The sequence below is a fragment of the Gigantopelta aegis genome, chromosome 6 (assembly GCF_016097555.1).
Source record: "Gigantopelta aegis isolate Gae_Host chromosome 6, Gae_host_genome, whole genome shotgun sequence".
Classification (NCBI taxonomy): Eukaryota; Metazoa; Mollusca; class Gastropoda; order Neomphalida; family Peltospiridae; genus Gigantopelta; species Gigantopelta aegis.
In genome coordinates, this window is record NC_054704.1 from 90,043,369 (window position 1) to 90,063,368 (window position 20,000).

Here is a 20,000-nt window from a genome sequence, read left to right on the forward strand (position 1 = left end):
GGGGCGGGACATAGCCCCGTGGTAAAGCGTACGCCTGGTACGTGGTCCGTCTAGGATCGATTCCCATTTGATGGGCCAAATGGGCCATTTCTTGTTCCAGCCAGTGCACCACGACTGCTATATCAAAGACCATAGTATGTACTATTCTGTTTGTGGGATGGTGCATATAAAAGATCTCTAGCTACTAATGGATAAATGTAGCGGGTTTCCTCTCTAAGAATACACAGAGGGTACATAAAAAGCCATATACCCCTCGTGATGCTTCTACAACTTATAGTGTTCTTGTGGTGTCGTTAAAAAACCCTTTAACTTTAAAGGCGCAGACCCTAGTTTTAACCCGTAAAAAACGGACACTAAGTTTAGTTAATTTACAAAGCTGTAACTCATTTGGATGTTACAATAGAGTGAAAGAAAAGTCTGTGACGTTAAAACGGGAAATATCCTTAAAAATAGTCTAGAACTCGAATCAATAAACCGCTACTTCTCAGACGCACGTGTGTTTTTAAAAATATGAAAATGCCATTTTTGGTTTTAAAAACACCAGGATGATCAGAAACACTTCGGCTCTACAGATATGGATAATCTAAAGAATATTATGTAAGTAATGTTTGATTTTAGTGATCATAAACGGCTCTAACAGTGAAAACCTACGGTCTGTCCCTTTAAACAATGATGCACTATAATCTGTATAATGTGGGGCTTAATTCACAAGGCTCTCTTAGGCTCTTTTAAATAAATCCACAACGTCAATACAAATAGTTTTTGCTTTGCACTGCGAGATCGCAAAATTTTGAGATCTTGGTGAATGAGGCCCCATGTTATCACATTAAATGATACGTGCCTGATAGCACAGATGAGTGAAAATAACGTGTTAATACAGTTTTGATCATACGTGCACGTAGAAAGTAACGGCAGTGTGTGAAGATGTTCAACAAACCTCCGATCAGTGGCTGGTTTGTGGTTTGTGGTGATACTCGGGAAGTTGTTTATTTTAGCTTTGTCATTCTTTTCACATCAAAGTAGCCAGGTATAGTTGTGGTACAGTTTCCGGCTGTTGCTACATGTGCCTGTTTGTCAAACCACTGGCGGATACGGTGTGTGTGTGTGTGTGTGTGTGTGTGTGTGTGTGTGTCAAAGAGGTCTCCGCCAATTTTAAGTGCCATTATTAATGACTTAAAAAAAATCATTCACAACATACAACACTGAATTGTCGTGAAAACACGTCTCTAAGCATCTTTATATCACAACTTTGCGGAGAGCATGCCCCCCGAACAAATGCCTTCAACAAATTCAAAGTGCCCTTCTAAGAAGTCTGTGACCCACCACCACCCTTTACAAAATTCCGGATCCGCCCTTGCAAACTACACGCTTTAAACTAGTGTACTACTTATATCTATTTCTGTACATCCAGTTTGTGCTAATGTTGACATACGCGGAAGACTGAGTCTTAATATGGGGCGGGGTGGGATTTAGCTCAGTCGGTTGACTGCTCGCCTGAAGTGCTTGCGTCGCAGGATCGAACCACCTCAGTGGATCCATTCAACTGAGTGGGTTTTGTCTTGTTCCAACCAGTGCACCACAACTGGTCAAAGACCATAGTATGTGCTTTCCTTTCTGTGGGAAAGTACATATAAAAGATCGCTTTCTGCATTAGAAAAAAATGTAGCGGGTTTCCTGTGATTACGTGTCAGAATTACCAAGTGTTTGACATCCAATAGCCGATGATTAATTAATCAATGTGCTCCAGTTGTGTCGTTAAACAAAAACAAAATTTAAACAAACTTTAATATCGAACATCCTCGGCGCACCCATTGGGTTTCCTCCGTCCAAACCATGCCACACGACTGGTTTATTAAAGACTGTGATATGTGCTGTTTATGTCTTTTTCAAAGTGCATATAAAAGATACCTTGCTGGTGTAAAAATGTGGCACATAATTCTGATACCGTACGTAATCTTCAGAGGAAACCCTCTACATTTTTATTATCACTTTATTAGAAAAATGTTAACATTGTTATCATTGCGGAATGATTTTGTGTAGTGCAACTACTTCTAGGTGAAACACTTTACTCTGGCCTTGTTACAAAGTTAGTTTACTATATCATTAAAGGTGCATTGTTATAGTTGCATGTGCCCTATTTCGTCATTTCTATACATGTATATTTAACTGTAATAATTCGAAAATAATTGATTTTACACAAAGCGTAATTAACTTAAGAATATCACATTTGTAATGTGCTCACACATGGTAATCAATTTTATGTTTAAGAAATAGAGCTTATGCAATAGAACGTTATTCCATGATATCATATCTCACACACACACACGCACGCACGCACGCACGCACGCACGCACGCACATATATGCACGTCTATTGTGTTTTCTTCACTATGGTAACAGTATAAAAGTCGACTTTAATTTTATATAAGGATGACCGGCATTTGTGATGTAGTGGTTAAGCCACTGGATGTACGGTTGTTAAGTACAGGGTTTGCCTCCAGGTACCGGCAACCACCTACAGCAAGTTTAATGACTCGATAGGTATGTGTAAGGCCACTACACCGACTTCTCTCTCACTAACCACTAACCTGCTGACCCGGACAGATAGCTGAGGTGTGTGTGTGTGTGTGTGTGTGTGTCCAGGACAGCGTGCTTTACACTTAATAGGATATAAGCAAAAAAAATAAGTATAAATGAATAAATGAATATATAAGGATGCGTAATATACTGGACGCAAAATGTTTCCAAGTGTAAGCCATGGGCGACAACATCTCTGTGATTCGGTGATTTCCGTAAACAAGTTTCGTTTATTAACAGTAGACGTGGACTGGCTATTTTATTGCCTGGTGGTCACTAGTGGTCAACGTGATGGTGTACGCCTGTTTGGTTGTGACCGATATACCTTACTGATCCGATACCGTTTTGTTATCACTATCAACAGAGAACCGGCAGAGCTTCCATTTCCATGATCACGTGATAAGTGCCCACTTACATTTAAAATAATATACGTGCACACATGTACAGTTTAATAGTATATGTACGTATATGTACTAGAGCAGCCGAAGTATTGATGGAGACACATTTCCTGAGGCTGTGTTAGAGGTAGGAGCGTGTCTTGGAAGGAAATGTTTTATTTAACGACGCACTCAACACATTTTATTTACAGTTATATGGCGCCAGACATATAGTTAAGGACCGCACAGATATTGAGAGAGGAAACCCGCTGTCGCCACTGCATGAGCTACTCTTTTCGATTAGCAAGCAGTAAGGGATCTTTTATATGCACAATCCCACAGACAGGATAGTACATACCACGGCCTTTGTTACACCATTTGTGAAGAACTGGCTGGGACGAGAAAAAAAGAGAGTATGTTGGGGGTCGGAGCAATATTTGTTAAATAATTTCACCTTTTGACGTCGGATCATTCGCTGGTTTTCGGTAATATGATCAAAGTGATTTATTAATCATCGGCTATTGAATGTCAAACATTTGGTAATTTTGACATATAGTCTTAGAAAGGAAACCCGCTACATTTTGCCATTAGTAGCAAGGGATCTTTTATATGCATCATCCCGTAGACAGGATAGTACATACCACGGCTTTTGATATAACAGTCGTGGTGCACTGGCTGGAACGAGAAATAGCCCAAAGGGCCGACCGACAGGAATCGATCCCAGACCGACCGCGCATCAAGCGGACGCTTTACCACTGGGCTACGTCCCGCCCAAAAAGTAATGAGAAAAAAAGAAAGTTCTATTAGTATTGTTAGATGCACTGTTATCTTTTCCACAGCGAGGACAGTATATACCACGGTCTTTGATATTCGATCACGGGAAGGAAAGTCAAAAGGAATTTTTGTTTAACGATACCTCAGTCTGATATACGGCTATTTAGTTTTTGACATAGTGGCTAGTGTCTGATACACGTCTACTTAATGTCTGATATACGGCTATATATTGTGTGATGTATGCAGTTTTGTGTCTGATACACGGTTATTTAGAAAGTGATATTCGGCTATTTAATGCATGATATAAGGCTACATAGTGTCTGAAATATGACTATTTAGAGTCTGATATACGGCTATTTAGTATCTGATATACGGCTATTTAGTATCTGATTTACGGCTATTTAGTGTGTAATATACGGCTATTTAGTGTGTAATATACGGCTATTTAGTGTCTGATATACGGCTATTTAGTGTCTGATATACTGCTATTTAGTGTCTGAAATATGACTATTTAGAGTCTGATATACGGCTATTTAGTGTCTGAAATATGACTATTTAGAGTCTGATATACGGCTATTTAGTGTGTAATATACGGCTGTTTTGTGTCTGACATACGGCTATTTAGTGTGTAATATACGGCTATTTAATGTCTGATATACGGCCATTTAGTGCGTAATATACGGCTATTTAGTGTCTGATATACGGCTATTTAGTGTGTAATATACGGCCATTTAGTGTGATTTATGGCTATTTAGTGTGTAATATACGGCTATTTAGTGTCTGACATACGGCTATTTAGTGTGTAATATACGGCTATTTAGTGTCTGACATCGGCAATTTAGTGTGTAATATACGGCTATTTAATGTCTGATATACGGCTATTTAGTAATATACGGCTATTTAGTGCGTATTATACGACTATTTAGTGTGTGATATACGGCTATTTAGTGTCTGATATACGGCTATTTAGTAATATACGGCTATTTAGTGTGTGATATACGGCTATTCAGTGTGTAATATACGGCTATTTAGTGTGTGATATACGGCTATTTAGTGTCTAATATACAGATATTTAGTAGCTGATATACGGCTATTTAGTGTGTGATATACGGCTATTTAGTGTGTAATATACGGCTATTTAATGTGTGATATACGGCTATTTAGTGTCTGATATACGGCTATTTAGTGTGTAATATACGGCTATTTAGTATGTGATATACGGCTATTTAGTGCGTAATATACGGCTATTTAGTGTGTGATATACGGCTATTTAGTGTCTGATATACGGCTATATAGTGTGTGATATTCGGCTTCTTAGTGTCTGATATACGACTATTTAGTGTGTGATATACGGCTATTTAATGTGCGATATACGGCTATTTAGTGCGTCATATATGGCTATTTTGTGCGTCATATACGGCTATTTGGTGCGTCATATACGATTATTTTGTGTGATATACGGCTATTTAGTGCCTCATATAGGGATTGTTTGTGTTCGATATAAGGTCATTACCACAGACAGGACACTACATACCGCGGTCTTTGATACCCCAGTCGCGACGTATTGGTTCAGAAGGGGAGGGGGGGGGGAGAAACTGGCTTAGGCGAGCACTCTACCACTGAGTTGCATCCTGCCCTCTTATAAAATAACGGTTGGATCGGAAATAATCAATTGGGTCAGGAGAAATTGATCAATCCTATGACCTACTCATCATCAGGATCACTCAAACCACTGATCCATACACCAGGCGCGAAACAAGAGGGGTTTATTTTATTATGTTTTTTTTACGGGGTGGGGGGTGGGGGGTGGCAAGGGGTGTGTGTCTAGATACAACTACTTAAATAGCAGATGTATGTTAGCGGTGAATACACTTAAATGATTGGAAAAAATTCTCTTTTTTTTTGTCGTGACGAGGGTGGATGGTCGAGACACTCTCAACCCACCCACCCCCGAATCCTCGCCTGTACACATTTAATAACACGTTTTGACGTATACGGTGTAAGACCACCACTAACCTGGTTTCTCCCTCTCTAACAACTAGCCGGTACTCCCTGGCCTAGACAAACAGCCCACATAGCTGGAGAACAAATAGGTGTCCAGGACAGCGTGCTTGGACCTAAGTGGGTAAAGAAACGAAAACATTTTAAAACGTGTCACGTACATAAATTACATACGGAAGTATTTCCACAGAGAACATGTTTAACACCGCTTCTGTTTGAATCCACTTGTCTTCAATTAATCAGTGAAATTTCCACGTCTTTAGGCATTTTGATACTTTTTAAACATAGCATGGAAGCTAAAACTAATAGTACGCTTTTAAAAAACAGAAAAAGAAAAGAAAAAAATATCTAAAATCGATTAAATGTGAGCCACAACGTCGAGATACTGTTTGAAAGCATCGGACTTTAAATTACTGTTAGACTTGGCGAAAGAGAGAGAGAGAAAGGGAAAAAAGCCGGCTTTACGTTGTGCGCATGCGCTGTTACTTCCTTCACAAGGGCGTACATTTTCGTTGTATAATGCAGTTACTTTAATGTGTCTTGTGTGGTTGAGTGTGAATGTACGCGGGCGGTGGTGACACTTAATTCGGAAGGTAAGAAAACTTTTTTTTTTAAATGTATTTATTTTTCCTTCTGCTTGGTTTAAAAATGACTTCCATAGTGTCTTTTTTGTTTTTAATATTTCCTCATTTTTCTGGTCTTTTTTTTTTGGTCTTTTTTTTTTTTCCTTTTGCTTTTTTGTCGAAGTGGGAAAATAGTTCGTGTCTCGTAGTTGAAAAAAGTTTGCTCTTCAAGCATTTGTTATATTGACACTGCACTCAGTACACTTGGTCGATCCGTCACTTGCGCTTTTAAATTGTAAATGTTAGCTAATCTTTCTACAAGATGAAGCGTCGCATTGCATAAACCCTGAACAAAATATATTCCTTTTTAAATGTCTGGGGGTTTTGTGTGTGTCAACAATACAATGTAGCATTATGTAAATATTGATTTATATTAATGTCTATTTTTGTTAGTAGGACAAATATACGGGCTATTTTTAGTTGTGTTTTCTTTCGTTTTCCTTCTTTTCTTTTTCTTTTGCTAACATAAACACAGATAAATTAACTATCGCTGTAAAGTAAAAAATCAGTTTAAAATAATATTCTTAAAGCTGACAACAGGCACGTAGGAACGATGTCTGGAGTAGGGGGCACAATGTCTAGTGTTTTTTTTTTTTTTTTTTTTTTTTTGGGGGGGGGGGGGTTGTGGTGGTGGTGGGCAGCTTAGTCTCTAGTGAGTGGCACAACCCAAATTTCCACCGTTATTTATATAGAGTAGGACCAAAACACACACGCACACACACATACATACATACACACACACCACACACGCATGCGTACACACATACACGCACACACATACATACACAAGCACATACATACACACACAGACAAACACACACATACGCACGCACGCACGCACACACACACGCATTTGTATCCTATATTGTCCGCCCCAACCCCCACCCCCGTCCCCAGGTTCCTATGTGCCTGGACAAGTTCTGAATATACCAGACATAAAACGGGGGTAGTGTAGGGGTGTGAAGCAATTAAATTTTATTTGTATGTGTCGTCAGTATGCTGGCAGTTTGTGATGTTAGTATGTTCAAATTATTTTAATTTTACTGGGCGTGTAATTGGAACTGGGACATGCTGCCAGCAAATACCATACACACGCGCACGCGATCACACACACACACACACACACACACACGCGCGCACGCTCACGCACGTGTAAACACACACACACAACACACACACACACACACACACACACACACACACACACACAACACACAACACATACACACAGTGTGTTGGTTGTAAAACAAATTAGTTTCATCTGGGCTAAAAATGTATACAATTTTAATTCATCTAGTACCACTGTGATTAAGTAGTCTTGTGCTTGGAACATGTATGGGGTACATGTAAAAAAAAGTACTAAAATGTTGTGCGAAACTAGGGGTGTTGTAAAAACATCTGGTTATACCGAAAATGAGCCATAAAAGGTACCATTTTCTGCAGTTAATACTTTGAGGTAGGGATTGTAGTACTGATATTTATGGGTCATAGTTTGGTTGATATATTGCATATAGTGTTTTTAAACACAAACGTTAACATGGTCGCCTATGGGATTTGAATTGGTATAGTTCAACCATTACGTTCGCTCGCCAGAATGCGCATATGCTACGATAAAAGCTTACATTGGTTCACTAGATAGCACCCCGGTCGGGCAGCTGGTGCTCTCTTGCACCTGCCAGTGCAGGCGGTCCCCTCTCCCACCCACCCCTACCCATTTCCTGTCCTGGACGGAGGAGCCGACCAAGGCCGGTACCTGCGCCCAGCTTGCTCTGAATGTGCACATAAAACCCTCTGACTTACCTCACCTGGCTAGATAAGTTTACTGAGTAGGCTGTGGATCAGAAAAATTATCTCCCCTGTTTATTAACTGGTATTATAATAGTTGTTCTGAAGGTGCCGCAAGACCAAATCAATTCAGATTGTCAATAACGTTAACAATTTTCAATAAAACTAGACAGCACATTATATATATATAAAACAGTTTTGCACCTTACCCATTGATCTGTCTGCACCTCAACCTATTTTACAAAAATAATTCGTAGGTTCAATCTCTAGTATACACTACATAACAACTGTATCCTAAATATTGATTTGTTTTTTGTAAATTTATTGAGAATAGATGTAACCTAATGACACTTCTTTATTAGCTGGGATGTCTGTTTAATCTAAACGACAAAACCGTTCCCCGAATCAAAACCGTATCTATGCATAAGGCAGAGTCAAAAGGGCATTTTGGCAAAATCATGATTAGGAAAGAGAGTATTGCTTACTTCTGATGGTTAATGAGAGCGAGCGAGAGAGAGAGAGAGAGAGAGAGAGAGAGAGAGAGAGAGAGAGAGAGAGAGAGAGAGAGAGAGAGAGAGAGAGAGAGAGAGATCACTTTTGCAGCCGTACACCTTCCCACTCCGGTCTGGAGTCCATAGTGATGATCGAACCCAGTATCTACCAGTCTTAAAATCCAATGTCTTATTGACTGCATCATGAATACGAGTCACTGTTCTTGCTGACTGTGCTTTTAACCAAATATACTAGTCTCTCTTTGAGGATAATTTGCACTGGGAGCATCAGGTTCAGTCTGACGGTACAGACAGATGATTGGGTCGTTACACCACCAATGAAAACAGCACACTCAACAAATGTTAGCCTTGATTGGTAGACGATTTGAAGGAAGTGTGTTTTCTTGTTAACATAAGACTCACGAAGCTGCTGCACCTCCAGGCATTGCAGGTGCTCGGCCCGTGCACGTGTGTTTGCACATCGCAGTCGTCTAGACACACGGCCATGGCGTGTGGCTGTAGCATACACTGCAATCCTGGCAATTAAAACAATGTACGCCGTGGAGTATATAGTCTGCAAGCCAATTTCTACGGCAGTTTTGTGATTAATGTTTAAAGGAGGAGTTGAATTTGTCAGCATTAAAACAATGAATATAGTGGCATAGAAAACTGAAAGTTCTATGCCAAAATTAATGTCACGGGAAATGAAAAACACCACTACAATTTCCACGTCATTGCCAATTGCCGTGGTTAATTGCGAAGGTTGTCATACATTGACATTTCAGACCATATCAGCTGGATGCAAATTTTAAATCTAGTTGTCTGTTTCTGTGTCTGTTTTCTTGTCTGTATATTATTTGTCTGTCTGCTTGTCCGTCTGTATGACTATGTCTGCCTGCTTGTCTGTATGCATGTCTACTTGCCCACTTACATGCCAGTCCACCTACTTGCCAGTCAGTCAGTCAGTCGATATTCCGGTTTGTCTGTCCGTCCTAGGTTTTCACCACTCTGATTTGACATCTTCCAAACTAGCACTGCATAATGTTACACAGTAAATGGCAAGGATTGCGATCTTCCACTCGTTTATCTTCTCCTTGCTGCACTTCTCTTACTCTACTATTTCCCGACTGACATCTGCCAAATCAGTGTTAACGACAATTGTGCATTATTATCTTCTTTGTATCAAAAATAAATAATCGGTATTAAACCAAACAGCTATTAACAAACACACGGGCCGGTAATGGGTTGGGCAAAGAAGTGAGACAACTGAATGTAAATAGTCATAATATTAAATTTGTTTATGATTCAAATAAAACAACACTTTGCTTTGGTGCTGATGATCGCTCTAACGCAGTGCAATATCTGTGAACAAAACGAAAGCCAAGTACGCCATACTGGACACGCGATGTCGTTGTTCCTGACCAGTATATTGCACGGTGTACCCCACCGCCCCGGAGAACATCACAAGTAAACGCGAACATTTGGACTGAAAACTGGTTGTACGGTTACCAACGTATAATACCTGTAGCACGTTGGTCAGTGTATATAGGGTACACACGATGACGCGGGGCACGCTCTTTTTATTCCTATAAGGGTTTCTTTTCTGCTTTTTTGTATTGATTTTTCTTTGAAAGACACCCATGCAAACCAATAGTTTTTTTTTTTATTTTTTTGTAGTTCCTTTTTGAAGTTAATATTGTTAAACATTGATATTTCTTCACGCATTTGGATATCTTTCATGAAGTATGACCCCATTGAATAAAACATTTTACATGTATGTAATTGAATTTCTTTGTTTAATGGCTAGTGGATTTTCTGAAAGCATTTAATTATGTATGATGAATACCGAATAATAAAAACCTTGCAACAGCAAACGCAAACTTGGCAATGGTAACAACGTTTGGACATTTATTATAGTTTACGTTTTTACCAGCTACCGGTTAATAGATTGAATTACTGTCTTAGGGTGTATTTGAAATTCTCAGGATATGCTGGAGAATTGTACTTATTAGTACTAAAATTATATATTTAATATTCAACATTTGTTTATCTTTCTTTTCTGATAACCCTCAAAGAAAGTTTTCTCTTTAAACGAAAGCATCATCTGCTATGTTTTGAAATGTTGTAGGTATTACGGTTCTCTACAGTTTTGAAAGCACATTGACATTATTATCGCACACAAACAACAGGGAAACCAAATTCTTTGATGCTAAGGTCTTGCTTAACTTGCACTTTCCACCTTGGCATTTCAATAAGAAGGAGGGGTTCGCTATGTTTGATTTCAAACCACAAACCAAACACAATGGCTACAATGGACAAAACAAAAACTTTCGGAGGTCTAAGTAAACACATTACTGGCCCAGTGACCCTAGAAAGACATTGCAACAACTTGCATTGACGGAGCTAATCACGTCATGAATCCATATTGATTTAGAGATCGGACCGAATGAATGGAGATGTTGGCCAATGCTTTCCACTGCCAAAACGTACCTTTAATTAGGAAAATAATCTTACAAAAATCTACACTTGTAATTGACACAAATTTATTTCCATAGTAACTGAACTGACAATGGTGTGTTTTCTCAGTAACTGATACTTTTCGAGTTTTCGTGATTTCTTTGAACATTTAAGAAGAAAAACCTAATTTCTTCATTTCTTTTCGTACCGTTTGTACAATGACGCCGAAGAAGAGGAATGCGGGATTCCTCACCCTTGCCCAAGTTTATCTATAACATGTGTATTCTAAGATCTACTTTGTGGAGGACAAGTCGATAAAGTCCCATCTAAACATCGCCCACCAGATCGGAATGTGACGCGGCGCTCAGTTTACTCAACTCGTAAGACTCAAGACCGGTCACGATTTAATAATAGGATATATTAGATATGACTAAATATCACGAAGAGAATGGCGGTAAAACAGCGTTAATCAAATTACCATTGCCAGTTAATTAATTAAAGCAGCAGTCTTCGAGTATATTGTATCATTTAACCATTTAGACTAAACAGTGCATATGTTTCACCATCCCACGACTTCTTTTGATGTCCCTATCTCATGTAGGTAACAGAAAAAAATGTATTATTCTCTATTTTGACACACTAAGAATCGGGGTACTATATTATTTCACTGTTTTGTGTTTCAAAAAGAGATTTATTTTACATATTTGTATGTTGTTTGAAAGCGGTTGTCAAGGTACTATTTTACATATTTGTATGTTGTTTGAAAGCGGTTGTCAGGGTACTATTTTACATATTTGTATGTTGTTTAAAAGCGGTTGTCTGGGTACTATTTTACATATTTGTATGTTGTTTGAAAGCGGTTGTCTGGGTACTATTTTACATATTTGTATGTTGTTTGAAAGCGGTTGTCTGAGTACTATTTTACATATTTGTATGTTGTTTGAAAGCGGTTGTCTGGGTACTATTTTACATATTTGTATGTTGTTTGAAAACGGTTGTCGGGGTACTATTTTACATATTTGTATGTTTTTTGAAAGCGGTTGTCTGGGTACTATTTTACAGATTTCGATGTTCTTTGAAGACGGTTATATATATTTTAATGGTGATAACGCACGAGTATATTGACACTGAAGTTATAACATGGATTGCCGAGAGTGCAGCTTTAATGGTTATACGTGACTGAGGCGCACGATATTGCAGTCTGTTAAATGTATTACGCACGCCACATGCTGGATGCTTGTAACAATTCTGAGACACGATTAAGTAATAGATGCTATCTTTATTTCTTTTCATTGAAAAGTTAAAATTAGTTTTGTTTAAAGCACGTTGATTTATTCATCACCAGCCATTGGATGTAAAACACAGAAAAAACCCCGCTACATTATACCATTAGCAGAAAGGGACCTTTTATATGCACTTTAACCACATACCGGACAATACTTCCCCTCTCCCCCCCCCCCCCTCTCTCTCTCTCTCTCTCTCTCTCTCTCTCTCTCTCTCTGTGTGTGTGTGTTTCTCTCACTCTCTGTCTGTATCTCTCTGTCTATCTCCCTCTTTGTACGTCTGTATATGTATGTGTGTGTGTGTGTGTGTGTGTGTGTGTATGGTATATATCTTTCTCGGCTGTATCTCTCTGTCTCTCTCCGTCTGTCTGTCTGTCTGTCTGTCTGTCTCTCTCTCTCTCTCTCTCTCTCTCTCTCTCTCTCTCTCTCTCTCTCTCTCTCTCTCTCTCTCTCTCTCTTTCTCTCACTCTGTCTATCTCCCTATTTGTACGTCTGTATATGTATATATATGTGTGTGTGTGTGTGTGTGTGTGTGTGGTATATATCTTTCTCGGCTTGTATCTCTCTCTCTCTGTGTCTCTCTCCGTCTCTCTGTCTCTGTCTCTGTCTCCCTCTCTCTGTCTCTGTCTGTCTGTCTGTCTGTCTCTCTCTGTCTCTGTCTGTCTGTCTGTCTGTCTGTCTCTCTCTCTCTCTCTCTCTCTCTCTCTCTCTCTCTCTCTCTCTCTCTCTCTCTCTCTCGTATCTTCCTCAGTGATGTGATATGTATTTATACTTTAAGACACACGTCACGTAGCATTCAGATGCATGACAAGTTATCAAAATGTTACTTCATTTCTAAACAACCTGCATGAAGCAACAAACTCAAACAACAATAACAACACACAACACCCTGAACAATAACACTCGATCTTTATTTGTTTTGGACTGGGAAATAGCTTACGTGTGCACTGACAAGACATTTCCGATAATTCGCGAGGCCCATATCGTCACCGCTAGAGAACGGTTGACACCTTGAAAACAAACACTAGTTACGACAGAGACCTAGACGTCCAAACGTACCCTCGGTGGTCCAGGCATGCGGCGACTACTCCAAGCCACGACGAGTTGGCGTTTGTTTTGTTTTCTTCCGAAATTCCACGAGAATGAACGAAGTGGTTGAAAAATATTTTTGTTGAGTCAGCGTTTTGTACGTCTTGAAGGAAATCTATCATCGGATTTTGGCGCCAAATACTCATGAATCGAGCTGTGAGCTCTGTTTCGCATTTACCATTATGTCAATAACAGAAGTAAATGAAAGGAATATATCTTTCAAAAACACCCCAGCACATTTTAAAATACGCGTTTAGAAACCTGCAGACATACAATACTAACCATCAATCTCTGTCTTGGTAAGAAAATCTTAAAATATGCTTCCTTTTATATTTGTATTGTATTATATTTTCACCACAGCTGTGTTTTTACATCATTAAAAAAAATATATTTTAATGTAAAAACAATAAATCCTATTCATATATTTACATTTGTTTGACACCCAATATAAGAAGAAGTTTGTTTTGTTTAACGACACCACCAGAGCATATTGATTAATTAATCATCGACTATTGGATGTCAAACATTTGGTAATTATGACTCGTAGTCAACAGAGGAAACCCACTACATTTTTCTTAATGCAGCAAGGGATCTTTTATATGCACTTTCTCACAGACAGGAAAGCACACACAACGGCCTTTGACCAGTTGTGGTGCACTGGTTGGAACGAGAAAAAAATCCAATCAGTTGAACGAATCCACTGAGGTGGTTCGATCCTGCGACGCGAGTACCTCAAGCGAGCACTCAACCGAGTGAGCTCAATCCCACCCCAAAACACCCAATAGCTGATGTGTTGTTTTGTGCTGGGGGCTGAAGTGTCGTTAAACATCCATTACATTCACTCATTTGAAAAGAAACGGGAAACAAGCTTATCAAATAAATAACAATGAATGAAAAGATTTTCATTTTTAATTCAATTTATTTGCAGATTAAGGCATTTTTATTTCTGCTGCAACAGATTAAAACTATTTTCCAGCAATTCATGGCTGGATTAACACTTACAGAATGTTGTGCATGGGGCACAACTGACCACACCCTGGCCAGGCAACAATGGCACAAATAACAATATGTGGCTCTAATTGGTCCGCTATGTGGCTAATCTGGAACATACCTTGCATTCAGTGCCGAAAGAATATAGTCACTTCCGGTTCCCGTAAACTGACAAAAGTGTGCAAGAATTTTAATGTTTGCCATACAGAAAACAACGTTATACCTAAACGATTACTGACATCGTGTCGTCATGGTACTGACCTCGTGTTATGAGCATGCGCATGCAATACAATGCAAGCGTGTACGATGAATTTTAAATGCACATGTTTGGAATGCGTGCATTCCACAATAAAGGGGGTGTTATTGCAAAAGACAATTCATTTGTTTATGTATAATTTTAAAACAAAGTTTGGCGACCACACACATTCTTCCGGAAAAAAGAAGGAATTTCCAGCCAAAACAATAACTGCAAACCAATTTACAAGATAAAGAACATTTACAATCATTCCATTTCTGATTTGTAACTGAAATACAATACACAATTTGTATCGTGTCTAGCATGTCCTTACAGTGCATTTCCACACATTCAACACGGCATAGTGTTTATGATGGTTAGAATATATTCATTTCTAGACGTCTCATGTTCGTTTGGTTGTTTTTGGTTTTGCTTGCTCGTTGGTTTGTTAGTTGTTTTTCTTTTTTGTTTGTATTTGTTGTTTTTGTTTTTGTTTATTTTTCTTCTTCTTCTTCTTCTTCTCTCTCTCTCTCTCTCTCTCTCTCTCTCTCTCTCTCTCTCTCTCTCTCTCTCTCTCTCTCTCTCTCTCTCTGTTTCTCTCACTCTCTGTCTGTATCTCTCTGTCTATCTCCCTCTCTCTCCAAAAATACCCCCAACAAATTCCCCTACAAAAAAACAAAAACAAAACACAAATCCCCCTCCCCCCTCCCCCTCCCCCAAAAAAAAAGAGGAAAAAAACAAACAAAAACGTGCTATTGTTTTCTATTCCTTTTTTTCGTTCTGTCGGTTTTTTGTTTTTATTTTGTTTTGTTTTTCAGCTCCGAAATCTGTCCACGTTTTCTATTAAGGCGTGTTTACCGTTAACAGAATAACGGGTTTTTGGCGTCCGTCATTTCTTGCAGGAAAATGTATTGTTGTGGTATAGTGTCTCGGGGTTTTTTCGGGGGTCAATATTTGCCCAGTTGAATTTCGTGTGTAATGTTCGGGGCAAATACTACTGACTTCTCCGTGTTGCGCGCCGCACCGAACACGGGTGAAGAATGCCAGTCAATTGTATGTGTGTGTTGCTTCTTTTCTCTGCCTGGATTAAGATCTTTGAGACAGAAGCTCGTTACAAGATAGCTGCTTAGACCTGAATGAAACACATCAGATACAGAAGGGCGTGGGTCGTGTGAATGTCCTTAACGCTCTGAAGTCAGCTGTCTAGGTAAATGCGCACATCGCAGTGTTCGAAGTAATTGTTGAAGATATAAAGGTCAAACTAGAGGGGGTGGGGTGGGGTTGAGTCTCTGACAAATACAGAAAACTGCCCTTTTAGTTTCATTGCAATAGTTTGTTGTTGCATAACCTCTGTTGCTGTGCCATAATACTCGTTTTACCCCCTTCCAAAACTAAGCTACGTACGCCCTGGGCGACTTTCAGCCTTCTCCATTAGTTTTCGGCTAGGTACGGCCCTTGTCATCTTTTTACCTCATCCCCACTAGTTCCAGGTTAGATACGGCCATGGTTACAAGAGGTTGCTGGAAATAGAACATACTTTAGGCTAGGAGAGTACACTACTATAGCCGAGAATGGTCGTGGCTATTGGGTCATGTCACCTACCTCCACCCTCACCCCCATCCCCCGATTACACCTTTCCACCCATCGTTTATATTTTCCTGTCGCAACATAACAACGACTCATAGACAGTATGTAGGTGCCCCCCCCCCCCCCCCCCCCCCAATATAAAATCCTGGCTTGTAAGCAGCAAACAGGTCGACAGGCAAGCAACTATGCAAGTGGGCAAGCAAGAAAGCAATCAGGTGATCAGACAATCATACAGACAGGCAAGCAGGCAGGCAGGCAATATCTCGAAACTTTGACCACGTGTTAGTGTTTTGCAATTCAAACGTGCTCAACATGGGAAAACTTAAAATGCCTTGTCACGCCCGCTGATGACATACATGCGCCGAACTATTTATGGCGCACGTCTTACTATCGTACAAGTGCTTTAATGAAACCACATCAATTAGCGAGACTAACTCATTGTTCGTCCATGTTGAATAGTGTCTACAGCGTTCTTTGAATACCACAACAGTGCTGGGTGTAGATTTTAAATGACACTTTTAGAAGATTTAAGTAAATCAAAACAATTATGTAAATAACTGTACAACCGTTTTAAATGAGAACTATGCATTCCAATTTTTTTTTTTAAATTACATCGCTGAAAATAATCATATTTATATTTTCTTTTTTATTTCCTTCTTTATTTCTTTCCTTTTTTATTTTCAGTGTTTTTCGTGTTTATTTATATATTTATATACGACAGACTCAACACATTTTGCATCTATATATATTCTTTGATATCTTTCAAAGTTCAGAAAATGTGAGGTTTTGCTTGTGTGTGTTTTTTGTGTGTGGGTTTTGTGAGTTTTTACCTATTCCATTTCCCCATAACTTCTCGACGTTGCATACACGAATACCGACATGTTTTAAGTGGTGTTCCAACGAAAACACGTCAGTCTGGACTAGATTAGATACAATAAACTGTTCACATCCGGCAACTGTAAGAAAGAGTACTTCCGTGACCGACAAACAGCGCGGTGGGCCCTTTAAACAGCCCGGGGTTACACTTTATAACGAATGATATTGCACACAGCGCATTAATACCCCACTGTGGTGCATATAGCATATTTTGAGTGGGCACACGACACACGAGGGCGGCGCGTAACGAACGGTGTATGAGGTGCGCTGTCCGCCTTAGTCGACTGGACAGATGGGACAGATTTAACCGGAGAAGGTGGTGGGGTGGTCAAGTCATTGGAGTCTAGTAGGTCAGGTGCGTTTGCAGGTGGATGGAGTGGAGTTGTCTAGACTGTGGCGACCGAAGTTTATAGTGGGGTCCAGTTATGCTCTCCCAGAATATATATTTTTTAAAAAGAAGAAAATTTGCTTAAGCGGTTGGCAGTGTAGGGTGGGGTGGGGTGGGGTGGGGTGAGATTCGACCACCGAAACCCACTCCTACACACGCGCCTGTAGGTAATGTAGGTTCGCATCCTTATCCCGGCTACCACTCACGAGTGGATTTTAACGACGCAATGGGAAGGTGTAAACCCTCAACTCCAACTTCTGTTTTACTAACTATTGACAACAAACTATTTACACAATGTCTGGGATGAACATGCCAAAATACTGAGAGTGTGTGCCTTGGACAGCGTGCTTGTACACGCACTTTAATTGGATGTATAATATTATATAAGCACGAATGGAATGGTAACCTATAATAAGAGGTCGCTTAATTTAAGCAGCGTCCTACTTCCAATAACATCTTATTTAGTCAGGAATATAATTACCATATTAGACATGGCAGTACATACCAAAACATTTGATGATGCTGTCGCGAGGCACTGGCTGGGATGGAGAAAATTCGAATGCACCGATGGCGATCGGTTCTGCAATTCTCTATACAAAGTAACATACATATTTGAGTTTTCAAAGTTCATACGTGCACTTAATCGATTATTAACCGAGCATCGATCGGTTGGTACAAACTAATAATCGATTCAGTTCCAAACATTACATTTAGTAGGAAATGACTTTACTCAGCAAGCATCTGTTTTAAAGAGCTAACTTGTATTATTGAATACTAAGTATTAGTATTAGTATTAGTATTAATATTAGTATTAGTAATATAATACAAACTGAACTGTGTTAAACTGCCAGCTGTTTTAAAGAGCTAACTTGTATTATTGAATACTAAGTATTAGTATTAGTATTAGTATTAGTAATATAATACAGACTGAACTGTATTAAACTGCCAGCTGTTTTAAAGAGCTAACTTGTATTATTTAATACTAAGTATTAGTATTAGTATTAGTATTAGTATTAGTAATATAATACAAACTGAACTGTATTAAACTGCCAGCTGTTTTAAAGAGCTAACTTGTATTATTGAATACTAAGTATTAGTATTAATATTAGTATTAGTATTCATATTAATATTAGTAATATAATACAAACTGAACTGTATTAAACTGCCAGCTGTTTTAAAGAGCTAAATTGTATTATTGAATACTAAGTATTAGTATTAGTATTAGTATTAGTATTAGTAATATAATACAAACTGAACTGTATTAAACTGCCATCTGTTTTAAAGAGCTAACTTGTATTATTGAATACTAAGTATTAGTATTAGTATTAGTATTAGTATTAGTAATATAATACAAACTGAACTGTATTAAACTGCCAGCTGTTTTAAAGAGCTAACTTGTATTATTGAATACTAAGTATTAGTATTAGTATTAGTATTAGTAATATAATACAGACTGAACTGTATTAAACTGCCAGCTGTTTTAAAGAGCTAACTTGTATTATTTAATACTAAGTATTAGTATTAGTATTAGTATTAGTAATATAATACAAACTGAACTGTATTAAACTGCCAGCTGTTTTAAAGAGCTAACTTGTATTATTGAATACTAAGTATTAGTATTAGTATTAGTATTAGTAATATAATACAAACTGAACTGTATTAAACTGCCAGCTGTTTTAAAGAGCTAACTTGTATTATTGAATACTAAGTATTAGTATTAGTATTAGTATTAGTATTAGTATTAATATTAGTAATATAATACAAACTGAACTGTATTAAACTGCCAGCTGTTTTAAAGAGCTAAATTGTATTATTGAATACTAAGTATTAGTATTAGTATTAGTATTAGTATTAGTAATATAATACAAACTGAACTGTATTAAACTGCCAGCTGTTTTAAAGAGCTAACTTGTATTATTGAATACTAAGTATTAGTATTAGTATTAGTATTAGTATTAGTATTAGTAATATAATACAAACTGAACTGTATTAAACTGCCAGCTGTTTTAAAGAGCTAACTTCTATTATTGAATACTAAGTATTAGTATTAGTATTAGTATTAGTATTAGTATTAGTAATATAATACAAACTGAACTGTATTAAACTGCCATCTGTTTTAAAGAGCTAACTTGTATTATTGAATACTAAGTATTAGTATTAGTATTAGTATTAGTATTAGTATTAGTATTAGTATTAGTAATAATACAAACTGTACTGTATTAAACTGCCATCTGTTTTAAAGAGCTAACTTGTATTATTGAATACTAAGTATTAGTATTAGTATTAATATTAGTAATATAATACAAACTGACCTGCATTAAACTGCCCCTTCTGTTACTTCCTAATGCAGATTTAACTCTAGCTACTGTGTCCTAAATCACTAGCAACATATGACATTTTGTTTTTGTTTTTGTTCGCACGTTTAAATCGGGCGGCTCGGCCACTTATACTCTGATAGACGACGATGA

At 38.3% G+C, this 20,000-nt stretch overlaps 1 protein-coding gene across 2 annotated transcripts in view; it reads left to right on the forward strand.

Annotated features, from left to right (window-relative positions):
• Nucleotides 1-20,000, forward strand: part of LOC121376402 (collagen alpha-1(IX) chain-like) — a 195,163-nt gene that overhangs the window by 31,481 nt on the left and 143,682 nt on the right. The window contains exon 1 of one of the 2 annotated variants that reach the window (XM_041504262.1): nucleotides 6,149-6,321. The exons of the other annotated variant lie outside the window; for it this stretch is intronic. The gene's annotated coding sequence lies outside the window, so the exon portion shown is untranslated. Of the gene's footprint in view, nucleotides 1-6,148; nucleotides 6,322-20,000 lie in introns of those variants that run through there. 2 annotated transcript variants of the gene reach the window in all.